This window comes from Notothenia rossii, assembly GCF_949606895.1.
Source record: "Notothenia rossii genome assembly, chromosome: 12".
Classification (NCBI taxonomy): Eukaryota; Metazoa; Chordata; class Actinopteri; order Perciformes; family Nototheniidae; genus Notothenia; species Notothenia rossii.
This window is the reverse complement of record NC_136911.1, coordinates 18,261,802-18,273,183: the sequence shown is the minus strand read 5'-3', so window position 1 is coordinate 18,273,183 and position 11,382 is coordinate 18,261,802. Positions and strand designations below refer to the sequence as shown.

The window sequence follows — 11,382 nt, the reverse complement described above, 5'->3', positions numbered from 1 at the left end:
TTAAATGAGAGAATCAGTGCAGCATATAGTGTGCATCTCATACAGAGTTTGTGCCTGCATATATGCAGTTGTCCTCCCTGTTGAAGCTCTCTATCCTACTGGGACAGCCAGGGAAGGTAAGCTGTGTCTAGCGCTATGCGTGTGTGAGAGTGTGTAAGAAAATGAGATAAGGATATCGCTTCCTGATCACTATCTTATATAATCACGTGTTAACAGAGGAAGACAGGAGCAGAGCAGGAGAAGGAGATAATGGAGAGAGAGAGGTAGAGAGGCATGGGGGAGGCATGGGGGAGGCACGTGGAGGCCGGTCCGAGCTTAACAGCCATGGATTGATCTGTTAACCAACCAATCAGATGCCTTCCTCGGCTTCAGCCGCCGCAGTAGCCGGGCAGGATTGGAGGAGGCTCCGGAGGAGAGATTCGCACACATGCACCGGCTCGGACGCACACACACATGCACACACACTGTGGAGAGAGGGAGAGTATCGGCTCTCTGGAAGCCGTGCAGTGAAGCTCTGCCCGGGAGAGGAAGGAAGCTTTACTTTGCACCTGAGACACGGAGCGAAAGATAAATGAGGAACAAACTCAAACTCGCGTGCCTTTTCCTTTAATATGCTGCCATGTGTGTTCAGGGGAGTTCACGCGGAGAGGTAAGAGAGAGGAATTAAGTTGTTTTGCTTGGAGCTGTTATCCGTATTAGAGTGTAAGTTTTTGAATGTGCACCTGTGCGCGTAACTGTCAGCGTTGCGCAGGCGTGTGCCCAGGCGTGTGCCCCCGCCTATAGGCTACTGTGTTGTTGGCATATGAATAGGAGACTTGTGCGGGAGGGCATGTGCGCGCGCTCGTAAGCGGTGAGTTTGACTGCGTTTGCAATGGGCATCCCGGGAAAAAATGCTGTGAGGAGAAAAAAAGCAGGCGATGTAAGGAGCAGCAAAAGCGTGCGCACTTTCTCTCACTCATTCTGGGGATATAATGAGTGTGTTTGGCTCTTGTGCGTCTCAGTTTGATTCTCCTAAGGTGTTTTTGCACACACTATGGAGTTATGAATGATAGACAGACTGCTGTAACAGAGTGGGAGTTGGAGGCTACCCGATCCATCTGATGCGTGTGCCGCACCAGGGTAGGCAGACCGAATTTACGCGCACTGCAGGAAACAGAGTCCACTCTGAATGCAGCCTCTGAATAAGTCGAGCTTTTTTCTCCAACATCCACTCTCTGTAGAGGGAGGAAAACACAAAGACTCGTTTTGAGTTGAAAGACTGAATGCTTTGACAGGCGTGTGTTCAGAAAGCCAAGTGACAGATGCTCAGCTGTCCCTGTTAATGTTGCATTCATGGGCTTCTGGTGAGCATTAGGAAAAAAATGTTATGGCTGCCAATCATTAGTATTGCAAGGTGATCACCTCCCTGGTGTGTTTGCACATTTTAAGAAGGACGGCAAGGGTCGTGTGATTCACTGGCATGTTGTTGGGCCACAGCAGAAGCTGTGTGGTATGTTTCTGAATAGTTTACAGAATGACTCTAGTATATGAATCATTGGCTCTTGCAGACCTGAATAAATCCATGTTATTTACATGTATGATCAGAAACAGTGCTTTGGGGGGAATTCATAATGTTTTTCTTTCTTTAATTGGGGCCTGAGGACATGTATGCTGTAGCAGTTCTTATTTAGCCACTTATGGTGGGCTAGGGCTAAAAAACAACGTTTTCATAATTACTTAACTAATCAATTCAGATAACTGGCTCATTAGTTAGTCTACATTATGTCAGGAATTAGTAAAAATAGTCCAGTACAATGTTCCAGATTCCATTTACTGAAGCAAATCTTCACATTTGGAAACATTTACCCAGCAAATGCTTTCATGTGTGCTTGATAAATGTCCCACATGATCTTTCAGTTAGTAAGCATTGGTGATTTTTTAGCAGGATGATATTATGTTTTATGCACCACATACCTGTAGGCCTGTTTGGCATGTACGGAAGGCATACGCCTCAGGAGGCCCCCTGCTGAACATCCGTCGTCCATCCTTTCAGAGCTAATTCATTCCGATGTATAAGCCATTATCACTGACATTTCCCACATTTCACATGATCAAGCGAGGAAGATAAAACAGCAGCAGCACTATATAATTACCGATCTTTACTTGGAATTAACCATCACAACTGCAGAGGCAGGGTTAGCCATGTAACATTAAAAGCCATAACGCAGTACGTGTTAGCTTTGGGAGCAGAAATCAACACCTCATTGATATGTTAAACCAAACATATTGCAGCTTTCCAAGTTGTAAAGAAGCCTAGTAATTGGTGTTTGAATTTGACATGTTGTAATGGTATGCAATTTTTCAAGTAGGACAGACTGGAATTGATTGACAACATGTAAAAAGACCTAGAAAGCAAGCTGCAGTCTGGAAGTGGAGCTCTGAGTAATGGTTCTCTGGATTTTGATTTTGTTTTGATAAAAAGGACATAAGGCATTGGCAAGTTAGCATGGCTAAGAGAGGCCTTCAAATTGCTCCGTCAGTCTGACAGAGAAAATACAAATATTAAATATACAATGGCACTCTAAAACACTCATACTATAATAAACTTGCTTCACTGTTTGCAGGCTATTTCACTATTGAATCCTATTAAACACAGGAAAGCTCTTGGCTGAAAGCAATCCAAGGCCAACTGCTAATGTTTTGAAAAGCCAAAGGTGGCCTCAGTACCCTTTATTAGATAGTCTTTGTTTACATAATTGTGTGCGTGTAATTCAAGCCTGTGGATGTTTCTTTGTTGGAAAAGGTTACTGAGCTAATTCAACAGTGATTAATCTTAACTGAAGCAGCAACAGTGTGTCTGTTTTACTTAAAAACACAATCCAGTGTTCAAATAACTGTGTTTGATGTTGACATTATGATAAATGCACAAAGGCCAAACTGAACATGTTAATTACTTGCATTCCTGATTCAACGCTAGTTACACAACTGTTGTTTGTATCAACTCAAGAATAAAATATGTTGCGATTATCAGTCACTTATTATGCTAGTCTTGCAACACAGCAGACATCTTTAAACTGTATGTATACCTAAGCATTGTGGAATAACTTCACATATAAATAACATAAATGATCCTTTTAGAAAAGTTTGTATGAAGTCACTTAACGCTAACATTTGTATGTAGAACAGTTTTCTCTCTTGAAGGCCAGAAGTAGAAGTTAACGTTCATATTAAAGTTAATTTTAAGATGCACTTAACTAAATGTACAGAAGGTTCTGTATGTGGCTCTGGGGTAGTTTGAGAACATGGTCCTGAATAGCTATCCTACACTCTGAAATTAGTTTTAGCAGTGTCTCGTCAAAGAAAAGTCTGGCTGAACATCATAATTTGGGGCAAAAAAACACTTCTGTTTAAACTAATGACAATTGTTCTTGATGGTGCATAGACTGGTCTTGCAAAATTAATGAGTGGCGTGAATTTGTTTTATTTTGAATATGTCCACTCGGGTGTGAGCCAAGGTTTTTCTGTGTTTAACCTAGCTTGCTTACTGTAGCGAAACTTTGTACATAACCAGTGGGAAAACATGCAATAATATCGTCTCGCATAGCCAGACCTATAAACCTCAGTTTAGCGCTATGTCAGTGCTAGCTGGGAGGTTATTTTTGTCATTTTTCTATGTTGCTCTGGGTTTCAGAAACGGTAACACTAACAAAAAAGAAGGAACACTTATTTGGCTATGGGCAGGCAATGGCAACCTTACAGTATATGCACAGTCTACTACTGAGAAATCGCTGATGATGTCAGGCTTATTTTTTTCTATCTTGCCTCAGGCTTGGTGACTAACAGAAATCCTCTGTTGCAGACTGAAGGTGTAGAGTTAAGGGAGGCTGTTATGAGATGCTATACGTTGCACTAAGGGAACTGAAGTATTTTTAGCATCTTTGCATCTGATGCTTGTTTTCCGATACAACCCCAACATCATCAAGGTGGATTACTAAATGGCCCTGATAGTGGTGCTATCTCTAGATTGTGCCTTATGTATCTTTGTAGCAAGCCAGATGCATCAATGGTCCATGCAGAGATGATTCCCCCCAGGTGGCTGCTTGATTATGGCAAAAATCATAATCTCGATTATTTGGGTCAATAATTGATATCACGATTATTAAAAACAATTATCCATTTACTTTGAAAACATCAATTTATTGGAGAACAAACATTTGAACAGTACGTTTTTGACAGTTGATTAACCTGAACTTTAAGTATAATTCAACTGAAAAACCAATACAAAAAAAAATTATTTGAAAAAATAAAGAAAAAGTAATTGTTGTTTTTGTAATCGTTGCAAGCCATAATCGTAATTTCGATTTAAAATACGATTAATTGAGCAGCCCTACTACATGGTGATGGCCTCCATGGTGATTCTATCATATCACTAGCAGACTAGACAGGATAAATAACAGTGGATTATTGTTCCAACAGCACAGTCAAAGGGCCATTCAAAGGATGAATCATGCTCTCATCCAAACATCAACAGTCTCTCCCACAGATAGCAAACCAAATCTGGTCTTTCACTGTCTGTCTGCCAACCAAGACTGACAGTCCAGGGGTTCTCTGCAAGTCAGAATTAAGCTTTGAAAAAGTGTTTATAGATTTGGTCAGACATGCCATCTTCTGAATGTGACAAGGTGAAATAATCCCCTGCTTTTAATGCTGCACTGTGATGTTATTGTGTGGTTTACAAAGATAAAAGATGGATGCATTTTGTCATTAAGTTCCTTATCAGACGTGATGTCTACACACACACTCCCTCCCTCCCTCTCTGTCTCTCTCTCTTCCCCCAACATTGAGCATTACACATGGAATAAACATTGTACTAGAAATCTCTGGCATCAGTTGTTTGGGATAAATTGAATAGGACAGCAAGAGATAAGATTAGCAGGGATAATGAAGGAGGAAAAGAGAGGCACCTTCTGAAGTCATTCACAGAAAATGAACACAGTTTTGTTCAAATCTATTTGTACGATTGCTTCCCACAATGCCTGCAGAATATTGGGGAAAAAACAGAGACAAGTACAACAAGTACCTGTTTTGGTTAACATTTATTTTTCTGTAGCTGAAATATTTCAACAAAATCTTCTGCTGTAAAATCTTCCCTTTTTTCCCCCTTTTCCCTTTCCTCGTTGTTTTCAGCTAATGGTTGACAATTAGTTGCTTTGGTTGTTTGAGGATGACAAGAATGATTGTGATTGGTCGTTCGCTATGCTAGCATGTCTCTCATTAGCAACATGATGTGTATTCAGGAACTCTTTCATCGGTAAATAATGTTCTAGACTTGTCTCGTAAATTAGTCAAGGAAATGTTCTTTTGTAACAAGTAGCAAAGGGTTGTAGTATGGCCTTTTTGAGTTACTTTGCCTTACCTGGCATCACACATCCTGTGATATGACCATTCATTGCAATGTCAATCCTTAAATAATTGAAAGTGCAGCACTGTTTTGTACCAACTTTGCAACAAAAATCAAGCAAAAACATTCTCTAAGGTTGCTACTTTAACCCCATGTGTTACTCACTCACTCTGGAATCCAACAGCTTCACAGGCAATACATGACTATTATCCACCTGACAATGAAGACATTATTGACCAATTGAAAGAAAATCTGTGGGGAAGGGAATAGTAGAAAGGGATAAAAACTGCTGTGCATTCATCGCCACTTAAGACCTGTAGATGCAATGGTATTGACATTTAACTTATTTGTTCTGCTGTCCCTTATGATATTCTCCTGCGTGCACCTCTTGAATGCCTCACATGACTGGGTGTCCAGATAGACTGATTCCTGTAAGGATTTGCAGTGACATTATCATTTGGAGTAAAGAACCTTCATTGATCAGACTGTGGCAAATCCTGTCCGCTACTGAAATGGTCTCTTATCAATAAAGTGCTTGTCACCTTTAAATTTATCAAATATCCCGGTTGTCAAACACAACACACAGTATTGTCCTTCAATGGGGAAATGATTATTTTCATAGGTCAATACTGAACATTGTTCTTGAGCTTTCCAGAATTTTACTTCCCTCTTGGGAATATTGCACCCTTTGCAGTTCAGTCCAAACTTTTTTTTTAATGGAAAGAGTCAGTATGCATGTCCTTGGATTTTCTCACCAAATGTTTATCTGATTGACTTCACACTGTGTGGGTTTATTGCGTGACATCTACGGGACATTCATCTAACAGTTTATCTGTCACTTGTTGAGTGAGATTCATGGGACATATTATTGACATATGACTGCTTGGGGGCTGACATGATGAGTTGTGGGTTGGAGGTTGGTAGTTAAAACTACTTGCTTAAAGGGGGCCCATTATGCTCATTTTCAGGTTTCACAATTGTATGTTGTGCCTCTACCGTGACATGTTTACATGCACATAACCTATATAACACACTACAGGAAAGGGATATCCCCAAAACCACATTGGGACCCCCTTAAAATGACATTTTACACTGCATAAATGATCCCCCCCTTACTACTAAAACTCTGGGATTGACCCATTCTAAATCTTTAGAACAGGAACTGTTCTACAATTTTGGGTTAAAAAATATTGAAAACACTTGAGTTCCTGCACTAAAAGATCCCAGTGTAGGAATGAGAGGTGAAAGCTGTGGTCATTGTCTTACAGGCCAGGAGGTTCAGGAGGCTTAAATAAGCATTAGACAAACAGCAATCAGGGTGATCAGCTGGTGAGAGCTGCAAGATGTTTTCCATGAACTCATCAGCTCTGGAGGTGTGGTGGAAAAGCCTAATCAAGCAGAAAGTGAGAACACCTTGGAGGCATTTAGTTTGCTTTCAGGGAAACCAAATGTATTTAGAATAGAGTTTTCTTGATTAAAATCCAACAGAGCAACCTGGCTCATAATATCCACAGAAAGATACATTTTCTGTTCATGTACATTTAATTCCCCACGTTTAGAATATTGTCATCTAGCGGTTCCTTTTTTTTTGATTTTCAAATTTCCTACTTTGGGACACACTGCAGTCTGCATCATGCTGACATTGTTGCACTTTGACTTTCTTCAGTATGGGTGAAAGCAACATTAGAATGATTCATCTCCCACTCTCACTGTCAGTGACAAATGGGCAGCAAAGTGTTTCTTTAAAGAACACTCAGCACTGGGAGAGGAAGTCTGGCTCTCATCGTGGACGAGCATATTTATGAGGCCAATGATTATGACACTGTGATTTTGACCTCATGAAAACAATCAATAAAGTTGTCCCTATTTGGATACTATAAGTGAATTAATTTAAATTAAGAAAGCATTAAGGATTTTTATTTAATTATCAGTCAAGACCTTACCTTCAATATTTGAATTTCTGTGTTTTTCAAGACTTGCACGCTTACAATCTTTTTACTTCAAGAAGGGGGCGGTTACAATTTTCCAGCCATGCAAAAAAACGTTATAATATCCTTCACATCAACAAGTCTGCAAAACATCACTGTTTAATTTGTTGTAGAAACACTGCTCTGGCTTACACTCCAAATTAGCATTGTGTGGTTGTTGTAAATTATTTTTAAATACATAATAAGAAATGTATGCCTCCAATCTTCAGCAGTGTTTGATTAAAATGTAGACAGCAAAAAGCTGCTGAGGATTCAAACTGTGATGTAGCAGGGAAATGTTATATATAATATAAAGAAATGCAGCTGCAGACAGATGAGAATATTCTCTTTGTTAAGTTTTGTAACCGTTTTATGGGAATAGTGTCAAACCAAAAAAAAATGCATTTGATTGCCAATATGCTGCATGAATACTTAATGGGATTGGATTTCCATCTCACATCTGCGAGTGTTTGCTCAGAGACTTTGCCTTTTTTTAAATAGCTCTTAAGGATGAACTTTCATTATGTAATCGCTGTGCGTTTCTGCCGAGGATCCTTGGGGCTGCCTCCCAGTCTTTTATTTTGTTCTCTGCTTGAAAGCATCGGGGTGGTGGGTATGCCTTTTGGTCCCATTCGGGAGGTTTCAGCTCCTTCAAGGGAAGCCTATGTTTTATTCACCTGGGCAAATCTTTTATCATACTTATCCCCCAATAGATTCACATTGGAGGCTTCAGGCGTTTCCCGAACACTCTTATACTCAACAGTGTACACAGAATAAACTGGTAGACATCCAGCATGTTCCTCTAGGAGAGCTCAGCAGAATATACGTAGCAGACACTGTTGAGTTTAAACTAAGGTGATGGTGCAGTTTCTGTCGCTACTATTTTTAATCCACAATATTGAAAAATCTGAAAAGGTATTCAGTGGTTTGCACTGAAATGTTCTGTAATTCTGCACAAGCAACATTGCTTTTTAATTTAGGGTTAGGGTTTTAGGAACTCAACGGGTTTCATAAAAAACAATGCAGCATATTTTACACCTTCAGTGTTTGACAGACCTTCGATTTAGTACAAAGAATATAGACTAAAAAAATGCAGTATCGTGACAGAGAGAAAAAGGCGAGTCACGTCAGTTAGTGGTAGGTGTCGCAGGAAACCCTGATACGTGGCACTGATAAAACATTAGTGTGCCGTGCGCCTGTCAGACCTGCTCACCCTTAGCGTGCAGCTCCTGGACGCTGAGATGTGAGAGAGATGTTAATTGGACCGACGCTTTATGAGAGTGAGAGGAGGGGAGATGGACGAGGCGTCCCTACTGATTCACAGATCTGAGGTGGAAGAGAGGCGAGCCGCAGGGGGACTGTCCGCCAGAGTGAAGACCACAACGGGAATGTTAATGCTGCTTGAATAACTCTGCAAAGGGCTGAGTTCAATCCTTTGTTTTATAAACAAGCTAGTCAACCTATTTTCTGGAAGTTTAAATGCTATGTATCCTATTTGAAGGGTGCCTATATATATGTAGATGGTGGAGTATCAAAAAATGGCCGAGCAAATAGAATCATTCTTGCCTCATTTTTCGAGCTTTCGATATGATTCTTTGCTTTGCTTCTATTTTGATACATTTGCACACTGTTTCTTCAGGAAAACATTGCATAATTCATACTGTCAGTCAACACTGACTGTACTCCCTTTGCAGTTGAAGTAGTGTAAGCAGACTTCCTAAGAACCGTCTCCAGGATTGGGATTGAACCATTCACTTTGTGGCAACATCTGCCGGTTTCCTCGCCCCGAGGACTGTGTTCGTTAGCTAGAGCTCTGTTGCCAAACTGTCAACACATGTGCCAACGTGTCAGACGCCTCCTCATGTATGGAAATTAATCTCAATAGGCCTAAACAAACATCCGTTGCCAGGAGCCCAATTTAAAGCTCAATATCCTCCTTATACCAGAACTTGTTTTTGAGTTTAAGGTGTCTTACAAAAGAAGGAGAACATAAACATTCACCAATTATAACAATCAGAACATAACCTCTCAAATCAATATATCAAAACAATGCAGTCAAAGAATACAATTACAAAAACAGAATCAGGGTAACAACACTGGTGAAATATTGTGAGAATCCCATTAGTAAGGAAGTCAAGATTCACGTTTACCTTAAAATTTGCTTTTTTTTTAAATAGTTAGCTCGGTTGTTGCTTTCTTTGTTGCGTTACGGCATAAAGATGAACAAGTAGAATATAGCATTCAGAATCAAGGATTGTGGTCATCCAGAGATTTCTCAGAAAACATATTCTATAGAATTTTTAAAAAAGTATTTGTCTGGTTGATTAATCAGTCTGATAATTGCATTTCGATATTTTTTCTCCAAATCTTGCAGCCCTAGTTCTGTGTTAATGATGTGAAGAAAAATAAATGTCAGCGTGAAAACACCATTATCCCCCCGGCCCACACAACATACTTTACTCCCTCCTCACACATCCCTCAGACTGTCTACAGCGCCAGATTATTCTCTATTTGCACAGTGAGGTGGCATATTTGTTGCTCCTAACACTCCCCACAAGTCTCTGTAGGCATTTGAAAATCAGTATGGCGAGCATCTGCGAAACCTCCCAAATCTCTCGCACTTCTATCCACTCATGAGGGATTCTACCTGGCAGCGAGAAAGCAAGCTTATCTGTGTATGAAATGCTAATGCGAATAGCCTCAGCCGTACTTTGTGCATGAGAACACACAGGGCCCTCTCCTTGTTGCAAAGCCCACCTGCTCTGTGTTTTGTTAAACGGAAAGGTCTGCCAAAATCTTCCAGCCTCAACCTGAATTTAGACTTCTGAGAAATGAAGAGGACTGAGATATGTAGGTGAGCCAAATGTATTTCCTTTTTCAATCCGCCGTTTTCTCTTGTACTAGATAGAGCAAGACTTAAATCCCGGGGGGCGCTCCGTCGGGACGTGTTCTTTGGTGTCAGTTTGGTGTCAGTTTGGTGTGTAAGGTCCTTAAGACGTAAAAGTTAGTAAGGATGATCAGCAAAATGAAAGTAAAGTATTAGAGGTAAAAGTAGGTAATGTATAAATATCTAATATAACTTCAAAAAAACATCCCAAAAAATATAGATGATTAAAAATAAATTAGAACTTACTTAGTTACATGTTTATTGATGCTGATACAGTATATTATCTGCCAATTGGGTAGGTTCTGCTAACCAGCTAACCAGTTCTTCTGTAAAGTGTTTTTTCCGTATTTTATTTTAACGTAGAACAAAAATGGAAATAGTCCCGCATCATTGCACAGTACTTTGAGTAAATATACTTTGTTACATTCCCCAACTGGTACCAAGGCAATATGCTAAATAATCAATGGGTTAATTAGGAAAGACAATATACAGACCAATCAATAACTGATGAATGATCGCAACTTTGAGCCCCTCGGCCAACATGTGTCAGTTTCTTTTGTGGAAGACGCTTGCAGAGAGAAATAAACTAAATGATTTTGATGCGAGTTGGAAAACAGTGTTTTTCCCCTGCAGTGGCCAGCAGATGGGTGCTGTCTGCTCCATCCTGGCTCTCCCACTGTATGATTGGAGCTCAAGAATCCAACCATTAAACACACAACAGATGGGACATTTTCCATCTTCCAACCCGCTCTCATTAAGCAGCCAAACAACATATAGTGAGGTTGACGAGTGCAGGCATATTTTGTAATTTGACACCAAGAAAAAAAAACAGAGAACTCCTACTTCCCAGATATAATTAAGGTTGTTTAACTTGACATGTTAACACGAAGAGATGAAACCATCAGAGTCCCGCCGCTCTCATCTTTGCAACCTTTGCGCTGCCGAGCCATGTGAGGAGCGCTGCGTTTAGTTTGGAGGTAATCAAAGCTGAGGGTGAGGACAGATGGTGTTTGGAGGGTAGTCTACTGGAAGGACAAGTTGCTGTTGACTTTAGGAGACATGGTGGGAGGGGTTGACTGACACACCAGCCTGCCCACATGACTCAGTGGGAGTCATTACTGCAATGAGCCTAATTACCTTCAGGCCTA

At 40.4% G+C, this 11,382-nt stretch overlaps 1 protein-coding gene across 1 annotated transcript in view; it reads left to right on the top strand.

Annotated features, from left to right (window-relative positions):
- Nucleotides 1–471: 471 nt before the first annotated feature.
- LOC307026122 (cadherin-18) overlaps nucleotides 472–11,382 on the top strand; it is a 75,134-nt gene continuing 64,223 nt past the window's right edge. Inside the window, exon 1 of the mRNA XM_079661267.1 lies at nucleotides 472–649. The gene's annotated coding sequence lies outside the window, so the exon portion shown is untranslated. The remainder of the gene's footprint in view (nucleotides 650–11,382) is intronic.